The following is a 12,078-nucleotide window of genomic DNA, read 5'->3' on the forward strand; positions in this document are numbered from 1 at the left end:
AGCCATCCAGGCGCCCCTGCTCTTCATTTTTCCATTGTGATCATATGTCAGAAGGAAGAAAGAACAGCACCCGGGACAAAAATGTGAAGCTAGCATGGGAGTTGACAATGGCACATACATTTCATGTGGGAGTCAGGCTGTCCAGCTATAACTGCCAGTAGCTAACTTGATACCACTATTTGATAAGCCCTTGCCAGCTGGCTGCTAATTTTTTTTTTTTAAATCCTCATATTCGTGTATGAGTTCTAGGCACTTTTCCTGAATGCACACATCTCTAACATATTTTGCAAGCCCATCTTCAAAGACATCTACTGTATTCATTTAATTATTTACAAATCTTTCGCTATTAGAATTTTTATTTTTTTAATTTTCCGCATGATTTGAAGAACCAACATAGTTTCCCCACATGTGCAAATCATAAAAAGCTCTGGGGAATTAATTTGTTTACTTGAAACTTTGTTGGTCATCGTATATGGAAAATATTTTCTTTATAAATACAAAGGGAAAAGACAAGCAAATCTTTGGACTCCATCTAAAACCACGTTAGGAATTAACATTTGACTTGAATATTTTTAACCACAGGATAGTGGAGGAACTGATCAGTGTTTTTTTATTAATTTTGTTAGCATTTTTAAAAATTGTGATTGTGGTATTAACAAATCCTTAAATCTTTTTATTACAACATTCTTTTATGGTGTCCTGAGAGCACAGATGTAGCGTTCAAAGAGGTCAGAAAGCAGTTTTGGAGTATCTCCAAGTCTCAGGGCCTATGTATGCATGGAATTATGCCATCACACACGTGTAGAAAGATATATGCTGTTAGAGGCCATCATGTCTAATCATCGGAGTTTGCAGGAGAAGTAACTCAAGAGAAGATAAGAATGAAGAACAGAGAGCACATGGCCTCTTTTTTTTAAATAAAAAAAAAAATTGGGGAGGGAGAGACCATAGTCTCTTGAATCCCATATGATGCACTTGTCCCCAAAACCACATTACTCCAGCCTTTGAACATAAACAAACATGATCCTCCAAAGCTATTATAAAAATAAACGAATGATAGACATCTATCTATCTATCTATCTATCTATCTATCTATCTATCTCCTACTGGTTTTATTCTTCTGGTAGAACTCTGACCAATACAGATTTTGGTATTCTTATATCTGGATATCATATTACACTAAAAACACTGAATCATTGAATAAGTTCTGTAACATAATGAAACCCACAGTCTATTTTTAAAGTTGTCATCATTGTCTTTAAGTGCTTTGAATAGGCTGCCAGGAGAGGTGATATTAAAACTACGAGGATCGGGGCGCCTGGGTGGCGCAGTCGGTTAAGCGTCCGACTTCAGCCAGGTCACGATCTCGTGGTCCGGGAGTTCGAGCCCCGCGTCGGGCTCTGGGCTGATGGCTCGGAGCCTGGAGCCTGTTTCCGATTCTGTGTCTCCCTCTCTCTCTGCCCCTCCCCCGTTCATGCTCTGTCTCTCTCTGTCCCAAAAATAAATAAACGTTGAAAAAAAAAAAAAAAAACTACAAGGATACACAGCATTATTTACAATTTTGTGTTTTTCCTATCAACTAGAAAATAACAAGGAATAATAGCTTTTAAAGGTGCCCATCAGAATACAAAAAAATCCTGCCCTTACTCCCACGTGTGATATTGATGCTCATTCACCGAGTTATAATAATTTCGTTACATAAATCATGACCTAAAGGAACTCTCTCTTCTCCACATAAATTCCCAGTCCTTGATCTTTTTAAAAAATGTATTATTATGATTATCATTATTATTATTTTGATAGTGGTGAACATAACTGTCTTCGTGGTTAAGTTTTAATAGAGATTTTTGTCTTATGGAACTTAAGATGATTCCTGCAGAACATCTGCTTTTCTTGCTTCGGCCAGGTAACTAATGGCTGATGGGGATGATATCTAAGGTAAAAGGAGATTTCTAGAACCAGAGCTTTCTCCTTGGAACTGTGAGCAATCGATTTGAACATAAGTTAACCGACTCTCATACCTATCCCCGAGTAGGATCTAGGCGTGGTATAGAATGTGAATTTTGTTTGAGGGTCGTAGAGTCAGATGCTAGTATGAAGAATGCCGGTAGAGTGGTAAGCACAGCTGCCTTCCAAAATGAACAGTCATGGGCCCTACTCCTTAGTTCACTGTTGTTTTGAGCAATTCAAGTCTATTACCTGAGTTTTTAAAGTCACAACTCTATAGTGAGTTCCTGACATAGGCTCTTCTTTGTTATCTCTTCGGTCTCTCTTGACTTTTGGGGTAAGCTGAATCCCACTCTAGGCCATTAACAATAATATGATAAATTGCTTCTAGTGTTAGTTCTCCAGATGTGGAACCCCCAGGTTTTTTTTTTATCCCCCCCAGGTTTTTAAATGAGACAAATGTAACAGAGTTGAAAAAAGCTTACATGTAATAAATGTATACCTGAACAAGGAGAGGTGTGGGCATTGTATGTATATAGCTATAAGCTGGAATGTTGGGCTCGTCCATAAGATTCCTAAAAGAATTCATTGCTCAAGTTTCTGCTTCTGCTAATGACTAAGTAGTGTCTATGAGATCAAACTCTCCATAGGTAACAACTATGAACTCCAAACAAAGTAAGAGAAACAATTATGTGAAGGCACTGGAGAATGACAAGAAATCAGGCAGATGCTACTTGGGGGGCAAACAATGGGAGGAGTTGACACTTAGAAGAAGAGAAGAGCACTGGGTGGGGTATGTCTCCTCCATACTTTTAAAAAAGTGTGTGCGTGTGTAAAAGCTTTGTACGTGGGGGCAGTTCTGGAATACTGATTCGAATCTTCTCCCTGCCAACCTCTCATCCAAAAGAGTGGAGGCCAAAATGCAGTGAAACAGGCTTTTTTAAGCACTGAAAGATAAAAATCATAATACCAGGGGCACCTGGGTGGCTTAGTTGGTAAAGCATCCAATTCTGGTTCAGGTCATAGTCTCATGGTTCGTGGGTTCAAATCCTGTGTCGGGCTCTGTGCTGACAGCTCAGAGCCTGGAGCCTGCTTCAGATTCTGTGTCTACCTCTCTCTCTGCAACCCCCTTTGCACTCTCTCTCTGTGTCTCCTCTCTCTCAAAAATAAACATTAAAAAATAATTACTATTTCAGAACATTATATCCAGTAAAAATATTATTTAATAATAAAAGCAAAATAAAGACATTTTCAAGTAAAAGTAAACTAAGATAATTTGTCAGCAGATCTATACCTTTAGAAATTCTAAAAATGGGGCTTTTTGGTTTTGATTTTATCATTAAGAAATATGATATAAGGTGAAAACTCGGACCGCAGAAAAGAAGCCCCGGAAATGGTACATAAATGGATAGGCATAAAACAAGTTTGTCTTAAATTAAAAAAAAAACACATGGACCTGTTAAAACAAGAGGTTATTGTTTTCTGGAGGGTTTAATTTTTATAGATGCAGTATGTACAACAAGTTTTATAAGAAAGAATGGGGAGAGGGTAAAGAGATCTGTACTGTTACAATATACTTATATTTTATGTAAAGTGTTACAGCATTAACTCTAACTAGACTGAAACTTTTTCATTATAATTTTGAACAATAACATTTGTTCATTATAATCCCTAGGGCAACCACTAAAAGATAACATAAAGTAGTATAGTTAGAAGGCAACAGATTGAAACGGAATTGTAACAAACATTCAATTAATTATAAAAGTAGGCAGGAAACAAAAGACAAAGGAGTAAAAACCAGAGGGGAGAAGTAGGAAAAAAATTGTAAAATTGTGCATTTAAATTTAATGATATCAATAATGGACCAAACACTCCATTTAAAAAGGCAACGATCATCAGGTTGGATTTTTTTTTTTTTTTTTTAAAGCAAGACTCAGTTACCTGCAGTGTACAAGAGTCTACCTTTAAATACAAAGGCACAGATAGCACGGATAAAAAAAAGATATGCTATACAAATGGAAGCCTAAAAAGGGTGGAGGGACTATACTATCAGATAAAGTGGACTTCACAAGACAAAGATTGTCATTGGAGGTAAAGAGGAACATTTCTTAAGGAAAAATTGGCCAATTCATGAGAAAGCCATAGCAATCATAAATGTGTATGCATCTAATAACAGAACTTCTAGGTACATGAAGCAATAATTGATCAAATTAAATAGACAGATAATTTACAATCGAGGTTGATTTTAATACCCCTGTTTCAGCAATTAATATAACTACCAGACAAATAAATCATTGAAGACAGAATCTCTGAACAATTCCATCAACCACCATGATCTTACATATATTCATAGAATATTCCCTCCAACAACTGCAGATTGCACATTATTCTCAAATGCACATGATACATTCACCAAGATAGACCATGTGCTGGGCTGTAAAACAAGTCTCAATAAACATAAAAACTCCGAAATCATATAGAATATGTATCTTTTCTGACCATAATGAAATTACAGTAGAAACCAGTAATGCTAGAAAAACAAATATCTGGAAATTTTATTTATTTATTTATTTATTTATTTAAGAGGTTTTTTTTTTTTTAAGATTTTTTTTTTTTTTTTTTTTTTTTTTTTTAATGAAAGAGAGAGAGATAGGGCCTCCAGTGTGAACAGAGGATGGGCAGAGGAAGAGGGAGAGAGAATCTCAAGCAAGTTCCAGGTTCAACGTGGGCTCGACGTGAGTTCAGTCCCACAACTCATGGGATCTTGACCTGAGTTGAAATCAAGAGTCTGATGTTTAACCAACTGAGCCATCAAGGTGTCCTTTAAGATTTTATTTTTAAGTAATCTCCAGCCAGGCGCCCCAAAATCTGGAAATTTTAAAATGCACTTGTAAACAGTCCATGGGCCATTGCCATTGTTCATAATATTTCAGAAGCCATTGGGTATTCACATTCTATGATGTGAAATGTGTTTTGATATGAACAAATGAGTAGAGACTTTTATGGACAAAGTAAACAGCTTTTCTAAGATCCCTGGAAAACTTTAAGGTTTGGCCAAAAGAAGATAAATGATCACATATTTCATCTGTTATTTTATCCCCAGCATTAATGCAGCATCAGAACTTAACAATCTCTTGTTACAAGCTGAGTTCATAGCTGCCAGCTACTTCCATAGTTTGATCTATGTCATATAGCTACAGGGCGTTGACATCGTCTATCCTCTTATATCACTAAAGTATGCCTGGTCACCTTGTCTCGAGAGATATTTTTCAGTCTCTGATCAACCTTCAAAAAAAGCGTATCTATCACTTCACTAACCTCTGATCTTGTGCGAAATCCTGGTCCAGCTTCTATTGTAACTGTCTTCCTACTCTTATGTCTTTAGGGATGTTTTCCAAGGTGGTCACTTAAAGTTTACATCTGGCCAGTGGCTCTTATAACTAAGCATGCATCAGGATCACTCAGAGTGCTTGTTAAAATAGATTGCAGGGTCTACTCCCTAGAATTTCTGATTTAGCGTATCTGGAGGGGATTCTGACAATATCCATTTCTAGCCTCCAGGTGATGCTGATGCTGTTGGTCTAGGACTTTCCTGTTTAAAGGGAAAGAGGAATGCTAAGAAAGTATTTACTCAACAGATTTTTTTTTTTTCTCTTGTGAGACATCAAGACTGAATTGTGATGCTTCAAATCCTTTCACACGTCTTGAGAATACTTTAGAATTTCAGACGAGACAGGAGTTTGAGAGAGCTAGGGAAGAAATTATAGAACTTCAAAAGCTTTCAAGCTAGTCTAACTCAAGGTTCCAGTTTATGGAATTGGGTTGCTTCCGCATCCCAGTGACTGAGGGATTAGAAACCATCTGGCCCAATGGTTCTCAGTGTGTGGTCACTGGACCAGCAGCAGCAGCATGAGCAAGACCTGGGAACTTGTTAAGAAATGCAAATCCTCAGGCCCCACCTCAGGTGTATGAGTCAGAAACTCTGGGGGGAGGGGGGGGTTATAGTTCAGCAACCTTAATTAACAAGCCCTCCCGGTGATTCAAATGCACTAATGCATTAGTCTGAGAGCTAGGGATCTAGTCCAGGGATATTTTACCTTTCTTAGATCCGTTCTAGGAATGGGGGGGGGGGGGCGTGGGCTGAGGGGCTCACAGTTGTTCAGCACTGTGTTGTCAACACCCACAATGCACACTTACAGAATATGGCTAGACAATACTCAGGAAAGTATTTTTGCTTCTTTCGGAAACAGATAAGGGGAAGTGTCAGGATCATTTTGTAAGTTATGGGCCCACATTTTATTGGCTCTGTTTTAGAGAAGGCACAATCAATAATGATGCATTTCTGTATAGTGCAATAATCCAAACTCTTACTAAGTAGCAGTTAGGCTGTGGTCCTAATGCTGAACTTTTAAAAGAAGGTATAGGGAAACATTAGACTGAATTGATGATCAACCCTTTAAAAGGGAATTAAGAGACTCTTAAAAACTAAGAACAAACTGAGGGTTGAAGGGGGGTGGGAGGGAAGGGAGGGTGGGTGATGGGTATTGAGGAGGGCACCTTTTGGGATGAGCACTGGGTGTTGTATGGAAACCAATTTGACAATAAACTTCATATATTGAAAAAAAAAAAAAAGGAATTCTTAAGGCACATTCGCTCATTTATTCATTCATTCAAACATTCACTGAACAACAACTTCTTGCCAAGCCATGCATTGTGCTGAATGGCAATCAAAGATACACAGTTGAGCAAAATACAACCCACCTCCTTTGTTGGAGACATAATAGACTGCAGAAATCCATACTGGAACAGGCCCTACTAACCATCTGGCCCGGTGTCTGTACGGTCCTGACACCAGGAAGATCAGTGATCACCCAAAACTTGTCCGTAGACCTTGCCCCAGTTGCCCCAGATGACCTACTGAGTCAGAAACTCCCGGGGCAGGGGTAGGGGAGGTGCTGCCAGAAATTGAGGTTAAGCCTTTTGGGTGATCTTGATGCATGCTGAGGTTTGAGAACCATCAACCTAGCCTAACTATATTTGACCTTTCCTAGGTCACAGACCACTCGGATAATCTGCAGAAAACAGAGTCTCGCATAAAACTTTGGGTGGTGTGAACTGTGAAGTCCCAGTTTAAGGGATAATTTTGAACAGACCCTTATTTTACAATTAAACACAGTAAATACTAAGAGTTACGTGACTTGCTAATTGGTTAAACAGCTAATTAACGGCAGGATGCTGCCTCCAAGCTTAAGCCAAACAATTCCAAATGAATTTCTATCCTCCAGTAGCAGGAGCAGCAAGAGCACAGTATGGGAGGCAGTACGTGTCATTGAAGCCACAGTAATCTATGATTTGAGTCTTTAAAAATCGATCTGCCCACATAAAATGGGAATCCTCCTTCAGAGAAGGGAGGGATCATTTTCTTTTTGTAATGGCTACAGGAGGAAATGCACGTGTTCCAAAACTATCTCTGAAAAACAGATACGTGCCTAGGAATTATTCTCTGTGCCAAAATAAAATAGCACAACATTTTGGCTCATGAAAAAATAACGTTCCCACGTTACGCGTGTCCTTGCTGAAAGAGCTGGGTATTACTGTTGGTAGAAGCCTGTGTTCACTTAATTACATACGAGAAAGGAACTAAACGCAAAGGACAACCACAAAAGAGGTAAAGCAAAGTTGAACAAAAGGAGGCATAAACGCAATATCACCGTCCGCATCCACTTTAAAGACAGACAAAGTGAATCTATGCTGTCAGAACACAGGACAATGATTACCTCGAGGAGGACGTGAAGGTGGAGTTTGGGAGAGGCATACGGGACTCTGCTCACGTTCACTGTCTCATCTGACGGCTGATTACACAGGTATGCTGTTTCTGTTTAAGCCATAGATTATGCATTTTTTATTTATTTATCGATATATAATTGAAACACACAAAACCAAGGTATAGAGATTTTAAATGTGTAAAGAATAGCTCTAAAAATGTCTTTTTCATGAAAGAAATGTCTTACTCAAATCTAGTCTCCAAGAAGAGGGCCATGGCAGTGTAGAAGCATCTATCCAGAGGGACCTTGAATCCTACTGTCTTTCAAAAGTGGAAAGGAGTAATTGCCATTAGCTCAGAGAAGGTGATGTCAGAGATGCTGAATCAGCTGAGCTGAGGACACCACATTGGCTCAAATCCGATGATTCTATAGCCAGGCAACACCTGAGGTCTTTCCAGACTACTGGTTTTCTTGTCTTGAAAATGAAATATTTTACTTTCCCATATTCCTATGATTTTACAAATTCAATCTGCTGAATTTCAGAAGTTTAAACTTTCATATTTTTAGAGACAAATAGAAAGTTGTAAATGACATATCTGACAAAGGGCTAGTATCCAAAATCTATAAAGAGCTCACCAAACTCCACACCCGAAAAACAAATAATCCAGGGAAGAAATGGGCAGAAAACATGAATAGACACTTCTCTAAAGAAGACATCCGGATGGCCAACAGGCACATGAAAAGATGCTCAACGTCGCTCCTTATCGGGGAAATACAAATCAAAACTACACTCAGATATCACCTCACGCCAGTCAGAGTGGCCAAAATGAACAAATCAGGAGACTATAGACGCTGGAGAGGATGTGGAGAAACGAGAACCCTCTTGCACTGTTGGTGGGAATGCAAATTGGTGCAGCCACTCTGGAAAAGTGTGGAGATTCCTCAAAAAATTAAAAATAGACCTACCCTAGACCCAGCAATAGCACTGCTAGGAATTTACCCAAGGGATACAGGAGTACTGATGCATAGGGGCACTTGTACCCCAATGTTTATAGCAGCACTTTCAACAATAGCCAAATTATGGAAAGAGCCTAACTGTCCATCAACTGATGAATGGATAAAGAAGATATGGTTTATATACACAATGGAGTACTACATGGCAATGAGAAAGAATGAAATGTGGCCCTTTGTAGCAACGTGGATGGAACTGGAGAGTGTGATGCTAAGTGAAATAAGCCATACAGAGAAAGACAGATACCATATGTTTTCACTCTTACGTGGATCCTGAGAAACTTAACAGGAACCCATGGGGGAGGGGAAGGAAAAAAAAAAAAAAAAGAGAGAGGTTAGAGTGGAGAGCGCCAAAGCATAAGAGACTCTTAAAAATAGTTTTTGAGAACAAACTGAGGGTTGATGGGGGGTGGGAGGGAGGGGAGGGGGGTGATGGGTATTGAAGCGGGCATCTTTTGGGATGAGCACTGGGTGTTGTATGGAAACCAATTTGACAATAAATTTCATATATTTAAAAAAAAAAAAGAAAGTTGTAAAATTTGTGACTAAAATGATACTGCCTTGAACTACTCCCAAAATGGGAGTAAAACGTATTCAAATGTATAAATGCAAATTAAGAAATAAGATCACATTGTGTTAAAAATATTCAAATTCTTTAACCCAAAATCCATTTCTATTTTTCTAAATAACAATGGATAAACAAAGATTTATATAAAAATATTTTAAATGGTTATTTTTAAAGGCAAAATTATAAAATGCTTTGTATTGAACATAGAGTGATAAATATGCTCCTTCCATAGCGAGAACAATTATATATATTTGAAAATCATGGTTTTGAAGAGGAGTTATTGATATGGTAAAATGTTGTAGAATAATATTTAACAGAGAGCAAGGCATAAAATTGTTACACAATGGACTTATTGTTTAATAATTAGGGAAAACCATATTTTTAAAAATATAAAAATATTGGAAGGGCTCATCTCTGTGGCAGAAAACTATGCGGTAGTTTCTTCCAAAAGCTTTTTTACATTTTCCAAAATAAACACGCATTTACCTTTTAAATCATAAAGATAGTGCATGTTTCTGCTGGTGGAAATGCAAACTGGTGCAGCCACTGTGGAAAACGGTATGGAGGTTCCTCAAAAAAGTAAAAATAGAACTACCCTACGACCCAGCAATTGTATTACTAGGTATTTATCCAAAGGATATTAGAGGGCTGTTTCAAAGAGGCACATGCACCCCATGTTTATACAGCACTATCAATAGTAACCAAAGTATGAAAAGAGCCCAAATATCCATCAATGGATGAATGGATAAAGAAGATGTGGTCCATATATACAATGGAGTATTACTTGGCAATCAAAAAGAATGAACTCTTGCCATTTGCAACTACGGGGATGGACCTGGAGGGTATTATGCTAAGTGAAATTAGTCCATCAGAGAAAGACAAGTATCATATGGCTTCACTTATATAAGGAATTTAAGATACAAAACAGATGAACATAAGGGAAGTGAAGCAAAAATAATATAAAAATGGGGAGGGGACAAAGCATGAGACTCTTAAATACAGAGAACAAACAGGTTGCTGGAGGGATATGGAGTGGGGGGATGGGCTAAATGGTCAAGGGACATTGAGGAGGGTACTTGTTGGGATGAGCGGGGTGTTAGATGTAGGGGATGAATCACTGGATTCTACTCCTTAAATCATTATTGTGCTATATGCTAACTAATGTAGTTGTAAATTAATTTTTTTAATTTAAAAAAAGTTAAAAAAAGATAGTGCATGTTCTTTCTAAAGAAATTCAAGTACACAGAGTAAAAAGAGAAAAATTCTCCTTTCCCTTCTCTCCTCCCAGCTCTGCCCAAGACTTACACAGGAATAGCAAATATTAGAAAATATTATTCCCTTTCTATGTACTTATAAAGGTATATTATAGAAACACAGCTTTCCTTAGTGGGAAAAATATTGTTTTTAACTTGCATTTTCCTTTAATGATATATTTTGAACAACTTTTTGAGTCTACCTCATTCTCTGATAAGAATTTCTATTAATTTATTCTGCGAGTCCTCTTCTCAGACATTTTGGACACTGACATTTTAAGAATGTCTCAGTTCGTTCCCGTTTCATTACTAACAGAATGATCACTACATGTAAATCTGGGGGTACACCTATGGAGTGAATTATAGAATGAAAGTGCTGAGTCAAAGAATATGAGTTAATATTTATTTTTAAGTGTTAATATTTATTTCCAAATTATAGCTCTAATGGCTGTGCAAAAGCAAAGAACCCATTTTTCCCATACACACGACCATTTAGTATTGGTTTTAGGAATTTTTTCCAACACCGTGAGTAAATTATTTTATCTTATTATTTTACACATACTGATTAACAATAGGATTGAACATCTTTCCATGTTGCTCATTTTAATTGACTTTTCATACTCATTTTACATTTTCTCAATTTCTTATTGATTTATAGATGCTTTTTATGTCGTATTGTTGTTAATTCATTTGTATCAAAAATTTCTTCTTCTAATCTGTTGAAACTCTACTGATACCTTATACATTTTTAATCACATATGTTTAAATATGGAAAAAAGTATTGACATTTCATAATCAGATTTTTTTTGGCTTTTGTGTTAATGTTTTTTCCATGCCTCAGTTATAAAGGTATTTCCTACACTTTTTTAGTACTTTTATGGTTTTAACATTAAATGAAGAATTTAAATCTATCCAGAAACATTTTAAAACTGCTTTAAATTTTTAAACTTTTTAAACTTAAAATTTTTTTAATATGAATTGACTTTTTATTTTATTTCATTTTTTTAAATTTTTTTGTTTATTTTTGATAGAGCGTGCACGAGAGCATGAGTGAGGGAGTGGCAGAGAGAGAGAGACAGAGAGACAGAATCCTAAACAGCCTTGGCACCGTAAGCACAGAGCCCATTGTGGTGCTGGAGCTCACAAACTGAACCATAAAATCATGACCTGAGCCAAAATCAAGAGTTGAACGCTTAACTGACTGAGACACCTAGGCACTCTAAAACTTTGGAAGAATTCTTCGGATGTTTTTCTTCCTTTTTTTTTTTTTTTTTTTTTTGAGTAGTTGACACACAATATTACATCAGTTTCAGGTGTACAACATAGTGATTCAACTCAATTTGTTATGTTATGCTCACCACAAGTGTGGTTACCATCTACCACCATACATCGCTAGTACAATACCTTTCACTGTATTCCCTATGTTGTACCTTTTATTCCCATGACTTACTCATTCCATAACTGGAAGCCTGTGACTCCTGCTCCCCTTCACCATTTTGCCCATCACCCACCCCCTCTTGCCAACCATGTTTGT

Source organism: Puma concolor, chromosome A2 (genome assembly GCF_028749965.1).
Source record: "Puma concolor isolate L17-30 chromosome A2, mPumCon1.1.hap2, whole genome shotgun sequence".
NCBI classification, from domain to species: domain Eukaryota; kingdom Metazoa; phylum Chordata; class Mammalia; order Carnivora; family Felidae; genus Puma; species Puma concolor.